The sequence below is a fragment of the Salvelinus alpinus genome, chromosome 3 (genome assembly GCF_045679555.1).
Source record: "Salvelinus alpinus chromosome 3, SLU_Salpinus.1, whole genome shotgun sequence".
NCBI lineage: Eukaryota > Metazoa > Chordata > Actinopteri > Salmoniformes > Salmonidae > Salvelinus > Salvelinus alpinus.
Window position 1 is genome coordinate 53,531,847 of NC_092088.1, and position 12,013 is coordinate 53,543,859.

General features: G+C 41.4%; 1 pseudogene; it reads right to left on the minus strand.

Moving 5' to 3' along the window:
* LOC139569824 (serine-rich coiled-coil domain-containing protein 2-like) overlaps positions 1-12,013 on the minus strand; it is a 97,665-nt pseudogene that overhangs the window by 8,446 nt on the left and 77,206 nt on the right.

The following is a 12,013-nucleotide window of genomic DNA, read 5'->3' on the forward strand; positions in this document are numbered from 1 at the left end:
CTGACAGAATGACAAGAGTATTGTGTCTGATTACAGCTTAGATAATGATAGAAGGAAAGAAAGAAAGAAAGAAAGGGGAAGAGAGAGAGACAGAGAAAAATAAAAGAGAGAAAGTTGGAGGAGGAGAGAGAGAGGTAGACAGAGGGGGGTGTAGCAGTAATTAGCCTCTTGTCTTGGTCTGATGGAACACAAGGTTTTCCATTCGATTAGTCTTCCTGCCAGCACTTGTTTGTTTTAATGAGGCCATTCGGCATTCCCCTGTTTACTAAGCCCTTTGTTCAGAGGCATCCTCTCCTTGCCTCTGTACTCTATCTATCCTGCACCTCCATGCACGCACAAACACACTGTCTCTCTCTATGTCACTCTAATCACTGCATTGAGTTAACAGTAGGGTTGGGCGATTTTACGATTGCATCATCTATCGACGATGTTTGACAGCCATCGTCGATATTTGACTAGTCATTGTCGATGGTGACGACATCATGATGTCAGATTTTGCATATTTGAACTTGACTGCACCGCCGGAGTCTGGCAGCGCACAACAGCACAGCACAGTGAGGTCAGGACAGAGTGGAGACCAGTCAAGTTCTTCCACACCGATCTAGACAAACCATTTCTGTGTGGACCTTGTTTGTGCACGGGGGCATTGTCATGCTGAAACAGGAAAGGGCCTTTCCCAAACTGTTGCCACAAAGTTGGAAGCACAGAATCATCTAGAATGTCATTGCATGCTGTAGCGTTAAGATTTCCCTTCACTGGAACTAAGGGGCCTAGCCCAAACCATAAAAAACAGCCCCAGACCATTATTCCTCCTCCACCAAACTTTACAGTTGGCACTATGCATTGGGGCAGGTAGCATTCTCCTGGCATCCGCCAATCCCAGGTTCGTCTGTCAGACTGCCTGATGGTATAGCGTGAGAACGAACGCGTTTCCACTGATCCAGAGTCTAATGGTGGTGAGCTTTACACCACTCCAGCCAACGCTTGGCATGGCGATCTTAGGCTTGTGGGCGGCTGCCTGGTCATGGAGACCCATTTCATGAAGCTCCCGACGAACAGCTTTTGTGCTCACGTTGCTTCCAGAGGCAGTTTGGAACTCTGTAGTGAGTGTTGCAACCAAGGACAGAAGATTTTTAAACGCACTTCACACTCGGCGGTCCCGTTCTGTGAGCTTGTGTGGGCTTACCACTTCGCAGCTGAGCCGTTGTTGCTCCTGGACTTTTCCACTTCCCAAATAACAGCACTTACAGTTGACCAGGGCAGCTCTAGCTGAGCATAAATTTAACGAACTGACTTGTTGGAAAGGATGCATCCTATGACGGTGCCACATTGAAAGTCACTGAACTCTTCAGTAAGGCCATTCTACTGCCAATGTTTGTCTATGGAGATTGCATGGCTGTGTGCTCAATTTTATACACATGAAAGCCGAATCCACTATTTTGAAGGGTTCTCCACATACGTTTGTATATATAGTGTACCTGACTACCTGACAATACATGGATGTGTGCACAGCGCTCATTCAAAAGTATTCCTCATTGAGAGACCAGACAGGGAAGGGATATATAAGGCTTCCATTTTCCTACTCACATTACTCACACACTAATAACCTTTTTACACCATTGTGCCTACCCAGACCATAATAATCTGCTGGCTTTGATAGTTTATTCCCACATTGTTTATTCCATCACATTTCCAGCAGCATAACAAGACCATCTCTAGTTATGTAATTGACTGTCTGCTCCTCTGACCTCGGTCCCAATAATCTGTCATGACATTTCTCATGTAGCCTTTACAGTATGCAGCCGTTCCAATTATATTTACTTTAATCCAGTCTTTTCATTACACACCCTCCAATTTAATGTCTGAAGATCACTGCAGCCAGATGCTCCTCCCCTACTTCCTCAAAGAAGATCCAAGTGGGCTGTATGTCACAGACAGGGTATGTATTTCCCAGTATGGCAAATAAATGAATGCAACGTTAGTAGTACTACTGTGTAAGGTGTGCTCAGTTGTTAACTTACTGTTTGAAGTATGACTTGATTACCCACTAGGCACACACTGGTTGAATCAACGTTGTTTCCACGTCATTTCATTGAAATTACGCTGAACCAATGTGTAATAGACGTTGAATTGCTGTCTGTGCCCAGTGGCTAACCTTAATATTTCGAATTTCTTTGTTTTAATGTTTACGTCTTACAGTGTGTGAAGTTCCCAGCACCTACCATAAGAATAGAGGGGATGAGAGCCACGTCCAACTCTTCCTGAGTGGAGAGGAGCTACTCACTGAAGAACAGGAGGACATTTCCATGGGATTGGGAGTAGCGGGCTGTGTCGCAGCCGGCTACGACCGGGAGACACATGAGGCGGCGTACAATTGGCCCAGCGTTGTCCGGGTTAGGGGAGGGTTTGTGGCGGGCCAGGCGCATGCATGCTGGCACTTCCCCGGTCAACTATAAGTGCTGTTATTGTGAAGTGGAAAAGTCTAGGAGCAACAACGGCTCAACAGCGAAGTGGTAGGCCACACAAGCTCACAGAACGGGACCGCCCGAGTGCTTAAGTGCGTAGCGCGTAAAAATGGATCAGTGGAAACGCGTTCTCTGGAGTGATGAATCACGCTTCACCATCTGGCAGTCCGACAGACGAATCTGGGATTGTTGGATGGCAGGAGAACGCTACCGACCCCAATGTATAGTGGCAACTGTAAAGCTTGGTGGAGAAGGAATAATAGTCTGGGGATGTTTTTCATGGTTCGGGCCCCTTAGTTCCAGTGAAGGGACATATTAATGCTTCAGCATACAATGACATTCTAGACGATTCTGTCCTTCCAACTTTGTGGCAACAGTTTGGGGAAGGCCCTTTCCTGTTTCAGCATGACAATGCCCCCGTGCACAAAGAGAGGTCCATAAAGAAATGGTTTGTTGAGAACGTTGTGGAAGAACTTGACTGGCCTGCACAAAGCCCTGACCTCTACTCCATCGAACACTTATGGGATGAATTGGAACATTGACTGTGAGCCAGGCCAAATCACCCAACATCAGTGCCCAACCTCACTAATGCTCTTGTAGCCGAATGGAAGCAAGTCCCTGCAGCAATGTTCGACAGAGAACAAACAATTGCAAGATAGACTATTCGAATAGGAAGTTTAAACAAACCTGATACCTTTCTGCATTACTTGACCAAAGTGTAGGCAACATAACTTGTGCAGTCAGAAAATCCCTCCTTACAAACAAATAGACTATAATATAGGCTTACACATTGGCTGCTGTCAATAAAAGTTGATGTAAACTTACTTTGCCAACGCATAAACTAATATTTATAATATTGTCAAAGGGTTTAGTCATGTCGTTGAATTGAGCAACTGGCAATCGGGCTTAAACTCCCCGCAGCAGTCTTTCCAGGGGGGGTTTGTCGGAATTTTCTCACGAACAACTTTATTTTGAATAGCTTACAAGTGGTGAATTTATATAAAAGTCCACAACAATCAGATAAAATCTGTTATTTAGCCAATACCATTCTTTATAACACTTGAATGAACATTGGCTTAGGGTAAAAACCAATAAGCCTATTAATCTTAGGCTATGCCTTTTGCCGATGTAACTGTACAAATTATAAATATACAGTCAAATGATTTATAACATTCTTTATGTCAAGGAACGCCAGCAGCATCTTCACCCCCGGAGTAGCGAACTCAGCAGGATGACAGGGGTCTGTAGTCTGTCCATCCTTTGCCCTGATAAGCTTTTAGCATATTCTGCAAGTGATTTGGGTCAGGTCTTCTGGCTCACCTCTATCATTCAGCCTGAAACCGAAGAACTGTCAAACAGGCGAAGATGTGCTTTCTTTCCCACCAAGTCAGCCATTTTTTTTTCTTCAGATTTAGCTAAGGCAGGTTATACTATAGTTACTAAGTGAAATCCTGTCACATTCCTTTTTTGTTTTTTTACAGTCTGAAACTGTAAGAAAGTATCTTAATGGAAGAAAGAATGTCACAAATGCGCTTACCCAGATGATCAAGTTGAAATAACAATAGCCTACACTTGATACGGCTATTACATAATTATTTTTAAAGGTAGGCTCATATAACTATATCGGAGTATTTTTATGGACCAAGAGAAACATAGCTCCCCCTATTTGAAAATCATTCTGCAGCCTGGACTCGGTTAAAAAGTAACTAGGTCTAACACTTTTGTTTGAACAATGATTTAATGAGATTGTTTTTGTGGCTTTTGTAACAATTTAAATAAGAAGAATGACATTATGCACCAAATCACAGTTCTGGTATAACCAATGTGTCCTTTATATTGTGTTCTTCCCAGGCACCCAGTGTCCGGCCTGGAGCGCGAAGTCACAAGCTCTGCTAGTGACTGCATACTATAGCAACCCAGCAGTGCAAAAAACACTGATCTTGTAATGGCAGTCTATTTCTTCCTCGGACGAGGAGAGGCGAGAAGGATCGGAGGACCAATGTGCAGAGTGGTAAGTTTCCATGATTTTAATAACATGAAAACAAGACACGATGCAAAATAACAAACGAACTAACCGTAACAGTCCCGTGTGGCACAAACACTGACACAGGAAACAAACACCCACAAACCAAACGTGAAACCCCGGCTGCCTAAGTATGATTCTCAATCAGGGACAACGATTGACAGCTGCCTCTGATTGAGAATCATACCAGGCCGAACACAAACCCCAACATAGAAAAACACACATAGACAACCCACCCCAACTCACGCCCTGACCATACTAAATAAATACAAAACAAGGGAAATAAGGTCAGGAACGTGACAGATCTGCCCTAGAAAGCCTACAGTATGTAAATTACGATCGCCAGAATGGCCAAACCCCCAAGAAATGTACGGACATTTTGGGCTCTAAAACTATGATCAAGTTCGATCCCCGCTGTGAAATATTTAAAAGTTTGCTACAAATCTAGATATTTAATTAAACAGGGATCCATTCTGACTACTACATTTGTCGACACAAAGGACCACTTGATGACACAGACCAATCACAGACCGGCAGGCTACGAAGAGGCTCGCGCCCGGTTGGTTGGTTGACTCTCTCAGGCAGGATGGAAACGACTACTGTTCATCGACCATGATCCTTTGCTAGTTACGGAAACTTTCACCATGATCCGTAGCAACTTGTTGGTGCCATTCAGCCCTATTCAGCAATATGGCACGCTTCAAATTCAAATACTTACGGCTTCATGAGTCATCGGGAGTTTTCCATAAGACTACATGGATGATGTCAGCGCTATCACTACCCACTGGTTTTAATGTCTATGGTTCTTCCTGCCAATTGACCCCTCCGTGCGCCACAATGTTCGGAGAGGACGATGGGACGATCTGTCATTCCATACATTGCCCCAACCCTAGTTAACAGTGTATCAACTAAGCCATGGGAACTTAAGAGTTATATCTAATAACATGGGTACCCTTCATATCTTCCGAAGTTACAGTGGACTACGTTAAAGTTATCAAAGTGTGGTGTATATAAATTCTCCAATTCCATAACAGTTAAACATTTAAAAGCCCAAACAACATCCTGGTCATTGGACAGTAGTAGTGTAATGCATTGGGTAAACCCCTATAGAGGGACTAGTAGGCAGGCCACAGGATGTCACACATTAACAGTAGTGGTGGGAACTAAGATCAGAGGAGAAGATAAACCACATTTTCTACCTGTTCCAACAGCCCTTTGAACTGTGAGGGGAGAGAGGCAGGGAGAGGGAGGAGAGAAAGGACAGACGCAGAGAGGATGGGAAGTGCAATCTGCAGTACAGCATAAAACGTGCAAAACTAAACAGTGTGAAACTTGTAACTTTGATACTGTCTGAAATAAAGAGAAAAAAGAGAGAGAAACACCCTGCGGTTGTCATCTGATTTCTGTTTGTTTACACTCTCTTCATTATTTTTTCCTCTACTCATCATAAACCACTTCACTATATTCCTCCTAACCTTTCAGAGCAATTTGGACAATGTCAAAGTTATCATTATCGACTGTGTTTCCCTACAAAGAGTTAGAAGCAAAACCCTCACACAACCGAATGTAACAGTGGATAAAAAGAAAGCAACAGAAAGAGAGGGGGTATATCAGATGGGGAAATAGAATAATTAAATGGGGAAAGACTAAGTGAGTTTGAGACAGACAGAGGATGAAAGAAAAAAGAAGAAGTCACTACACCTGTACATGGCTGAGAGCTGATGGCTTGTCTCAAGCACACAGTCAGTCTCACCATCCATCAAGTGGTTCCACCATATAGGGAAATGGTGATGGGGTGGGACTAGGAAGGGGGGATTGGGCAATGTAGTACCAGTGATAGGTAAGAGAGTAAGTTGAATGGGAGGATAGTGTGAGGGTGGGGACTATAGGTGATGGACTGGCTTGATGACTGACTATAGCATGCAGTAGTGGACAGATTGGAGACAAACTGGATTTAGGTCTCCACTCTCCAGATATATATACTGTAGGTGTACTCACGGCTTGGCTGTGTCCTTGTCCTCTCCATGAGGTCTGTGTGGCTTTGTCGTGGTGCGTTCGTCTGTCCCCCCCGAGTGACGGTGACCTCTGGTGGCAGTGACACCTCCCGGACTGAGCAGCATGAGCAGGCTGGGGGAGGAGAGAGAGAGAGTTACCACAACTGTATCAGAAAAAGAACAATAACAAATGAATGATCTACTAGGGTGAGTTGGTATTCAAAAACTGCATGAGTGAAACTTATTTCTGAGTTTTTGGGTTCTAATGAAGATACAAAAACAGTCTCTAGTCTAGACATGACTAGTAGACCCTATTAACTCTATGAGCTTGTAGGTCATCCCCAGTGGGTTTTGAAGTTTGGATTATAGCAGTGGATCAGTTGGTAATTGACAGTTTGTCGTTAAACAATGTATTCATTCCAGGAGCCCCAATGTTGAGTGAGGTGAGGTTAATATTAATATTCAATCCAATCCAACCTCATAATCAATGAAGAGCTAAGCTACATTAAAATTCAACATACCCACATGTCTGTCTCTCTCCTCAGAGAGAGAAAAAAACCCACCACCAACCACCCTTTGCTAATGACAGAACATCTACAGCTCTGCATCAACTGCTGACAAAGCAGACACACAAACTCAGAAGTCAAAACTTAAAGTATTTTGGCAGCTCACCCCACAGAGAATTCAGCATTTATTTTTCCCTTTATCTGGCTCATTATATTATTCTCTCTCTCCCCTTCCCTCTATTATTCTATCTCTCATTATCTGGCTCTTATCTGATATTCCATTACATAACTCCCTTAATCTTTCTCTCCGTGTCCTTAGTAATTCTTTATTATTGTCTATCCCTTTCAATCAGAATCCTTCCCTACTACAGTTCATCCTCTCTCCATCTTTTCTATCCATCTCTCTCTCGCTTGCTTTTTCCCATTCTCAGTTCTTAAAGTTCAGACAGAGATCTGCAAATATCCAGACACTGTTTGCGTGTGTGTTAGAGGTGGCAGAAGTGTGAGGGAGAGAAGAGCGGTGCTATGTGGGCTATTCTTATTGGAATTGGGAGAGCTGGAGAGGTTGGAACATTGATGTTGCTCTGACATTTTCTATTACTGTACCTGACGTTGCTGTAAGGAGGCCCTGAAGCTCAAGGCAAAAAAACAAACAAAAAACATACTCTTGGAATTATTTTGTTTGTACGACTTTGTATCTCGTTTAAACGACTTAGTATCTCATTCCAATTTCTTAGTATCTCGTTTGAACGACTTAGTAAAAAACTTGTTATTTAGTCTAATTAGTTCTCATTTGTTATGCAGCTTCTCAGACCGTGTAATGGTTTGCTACATCCATTCATTCATTGATTCCATTAATGTGATTATTCATTAGTTCATTGATAGCCTAAAACAGGGCTGCTTTTGAATGCCAGAGCATGTAAGTGGGCGAGTGAGGAGCAGAACGTAATTCAAGCAGATTTTTAAAAGAAATGGTGTTTGCCTTCTCTCCCGGCTCCAATTTCGCTCTGGTATTGCTCAGCCACAAGCTCTGGGCATGCTCTCCCTAGCATTTTTCATTTCCTCTATTCGGTTGTAATTATTTTGCCTACCACCTACAGTAGCCAATATCTAGTTTATATTCTACTTTCTAACAATAGGATATGTAGTTTCTATTTTGAAGGTAATGTATTATAGATGTTTCAGGTAGGCAATACATAGACCACTGTAAAATGAATGTTTGCTTTTCTTGGAATAGAAGCACCATAATATAAATCAATTTAATGAAGCTAAAATATATAAATGTAAATAATAAAGGACAGTATCGGCTCCTTTTCATAAATAAAGGGGAATAAATAATGTCAAACTGCAGAGGTCAAACAATTTGTGCACACAAGCAAGCACCAACAAGCTTCACATGTGCACTGAGCATGGGAAATGCACCCTACAAATAAAACAATATGATCATTATATAGACAGGAAAACACAAATGTAAAAGCTTGATTACAAACATTTTAAATACATTGAGATGAAGCCACCCCCATGTGTGGATGTTATTTCTCAAAAATCTATTACATTTAAGTAGGGACCGACACAGAGTACAGTAGGACATTATCACAAGGCTACATAGTCTACACTTCACCACTGCTGGAGGGAATACACAGCCATCCTTGATTGTGAGCTAGAATGTAATGTGTGCGACACAAGAGGTAAACACACATTTTACATCAATAGAACCAATTTAGGGAGGTAGCGTGATATCATAAGGGAATTGCTTAGACCGCACTTACTGGTCGGACTAGATATCTTGCGCAGTCTGGCAGAGAAGTGGCCTATATGAGTACTTTAATAGTAGCCTAAACATACAGCTAAAGTATTCATCACCAATACATGAATGAACTTCAGAGATAATAGGCTGGTTCATGCTGCAAACAACATGTTTGTATTAGCCTACCAGAATACAAAAATAGGTTTGTGATAGGCCTTTACTTGAAAGGTTTAACTTGTTATATCATATAGTTCACAATAACAGGAACAAATACTTTAAATCACCTAAATAAAAAGATGATGACTTTGTTTAATCTTTAAAGAGTAAGCTAATTGTTTACTGAAACTTAAGGAAGCTCTCTGATTTTCAATAGCACCGATGACAACAACCTCCAAGCCATAACATAAGGCTGCTGAACAGTTAATGAAATGGCTACCCAGACTATTTGCACTGACAATTTGTCTCTATGCACAGTCACTGGACTCTACCCACACAATCACACATACTTACACTGTCACTCCAACACACACACACACACACACTTTTACAGTCTTCATTTACAGTGCACTGCTGCTACTCTGTTTATTATCTATCCTGATTGCCTAGTCACTTTTACTCCTACCTACATGTACATATTACCCCAACTACCTCATACCCCTGCACATTGACTCAGTACACTTTGTATATAGCCCTGTTATTGTTATCTATTGTGTTACTATTTTCTATTGTTATTTGAAAATGTTCATCATTTTTTCGTCATTTTTAACTATGCATTGTTGGGAAAGGGCTCGTAAGTAAGAATTTCACGGTCAAGTCTACACCTGTTGTATTCCACACGTGACAAATAAAATTTTATTTTAACCTATAATTTGATGGTTGGAATGAATCCTCGAGAAGCAGTGCTTGAGAGGGAGAACCGTGCGTAATGGATGGATTTGGCGGATGGGTTGCAAAAGAAATCCTTGCATTGCAGGGATCAACTTGCTGTGGCAGTTTTATAGCCTCATACAGCAGTAGCAATAATACAAATAATAATAATAAAAAACGATGAAACAATTATTACCTTACTATTTTGTGCAGGCTGACGCAGACTGATAAGGCTATTTCAAACATTCCAAGCTACCAGGAGTCAAAAGCCACCTACTGGGCAAAAAAATGGCTGAGGTGTGCATGGATGATATGTACAATAACGTTGTGTGGAGTTGTTTTTATTAGTGGGAAATAGTTTAACTAATGTCTAATCGGTCAACATAACATACATAGGCATTTCATCATTAAGTCCTTTAGGAAATAATATCTGGAAGGTGAAAATACCAAAACATTCTCTTTTACTCAGAGTATTATTAATATCACCTCCCCTGTCTGATATCTTAAATTTCTCTATGCCACAATCTAAAGGTAGAAATGTCATGCTTCCGGTCATTGAAATGTACTGCGACTGGATAGTCCCTGTCGTTTCTCCTGATTTAACTTTTATGTTCACAAATTCTCTGTTTGAGAGAGCGGGAGGTTTTACCGACATAACAGAGCCCACATGGACATTTAATCATGTAAATAACATGGGTGGTGGAACACGTAATAATGTCATTTATTTGGAACCGTTGTCCTGTGTGTGGGTGGCATAAATATTCACACTTCATCATATTGTTGCACTGTGCACATCCTCTGCATTTATAGCTACCATTAGGTAGAGGGCGTAAAAGAGCCTGGCTGATTTACTTTTGTGGCTGGCAGTTGGCATGAACCAATTTATCGCGTAAATTGCGACCTCTCCTATACACAATAAGTGGTGGATTTCACCCTCCAGACATTATTTCCTAAAGGACTTAATGATGAAATGCCTATGTATGTTATGATGTGAATTTGAACATGAATTATGTGCCTAATTAAGATTACTCTGATGTTTTTGTACGATGTACCCATTGACTAATGAAAACTTGGTATGTCCTCATTGTGGTTTTATAGACGTGTTTAATACATCTTATTTATACACTTTTGTAGTATTTATGAAATGCATATTGTTATATTTGGTAGCACTTATTTGTTTTTCCTTTGCCTCCAACCCCTTTCGATGCATGAAACGGATGTGGGTACGGCTATATCTACATGAGGGTGCATTTTTTTTTTTTTTAACACAAAAGCTCTGACGAAGGCCGTGAGGCCAATAACTAAGCTTATTAAATATCAGTGATACTATCAAGAGCAGTGTGGGGTTTCCATTTTCCTTCATCGTGTTCAGTATATATTCAATTCTCCTTTCACTTGCTTATATTATGGCTAGATTAACAATAATATTCCTTTACGTAATTAAGTTTCCACATGTGTATTTTTCAGTCTTAATAATAATAATAATAACAATAATAATAATTATATTGTCACGCCTTGATCTGTTTCACCTGTCCCTATGATTGTCTCCACCCCCTGCAGGTGTTGCTTTTTTCCCCAGTGTATTTATCCCTGTGTTTCTTGTCTCTCTGTGCCAGTTTCGAAGTCAACCAGCGGTTTTCCCTTTCTCCTGCTTTTAGCTATTCTCCTTTTTCTAGTCCTCCCGGTTTTGACCCTTGCCTGTTTCTGGACTCTGTACCCGCCTGCCTGACCATTCTGCCTGCCTTGACCACGAGCCTGTCTGCCACTCTGTACCTCCTGGACTCCGATCTGGTTTGACCTTTCGCCTGTCCACGACCATTCTCTTGCCTACTCCTTTTGGATTAATAAACATTGTAAGACTCTAACCATCTGCCTCCTGAGTCTGCATCTGGGTCTCGCCTTGTGTCATGATAAATATTTAATTTGTAGAGCGCATTTCCGATACTCAATGCACATGTGAAGCTTGGTGGCGCTTCTGTGTGCAAATCATTTGACCGTTGCCGTTTCAGATGATTTATTCCCTTTCCTTTATTTTTTAAGATTTATTTATGAAATTTTAGCTTCATTAAATATATTATTATATTATGGTGTTTCTACATTTTACAGCAGCCTATGTATTGCCTACTTGAAACATGCGTTAATACATTTGAAGTCCTTCAAAATAGAAACGACATATCCTAATGTTAGAAAGTAGAATATAAACTAGATATAGGCTACTGTGGGCGGGGTAGGGTAAATAATTACAACCGAATAGGCCTAATTAAAAGTGACAGTGAAAAAGGAAACAAAAAATGCTAGGAAAAGCATACCCAGAGCTTGTGGCTGAGCAATACCAGAGCAAAATAGATGCGGGAGAGAAGGCCTTCACCATTTTTCAAATCTTCTCGAATTACGCTCTCCCCCCTCCACAC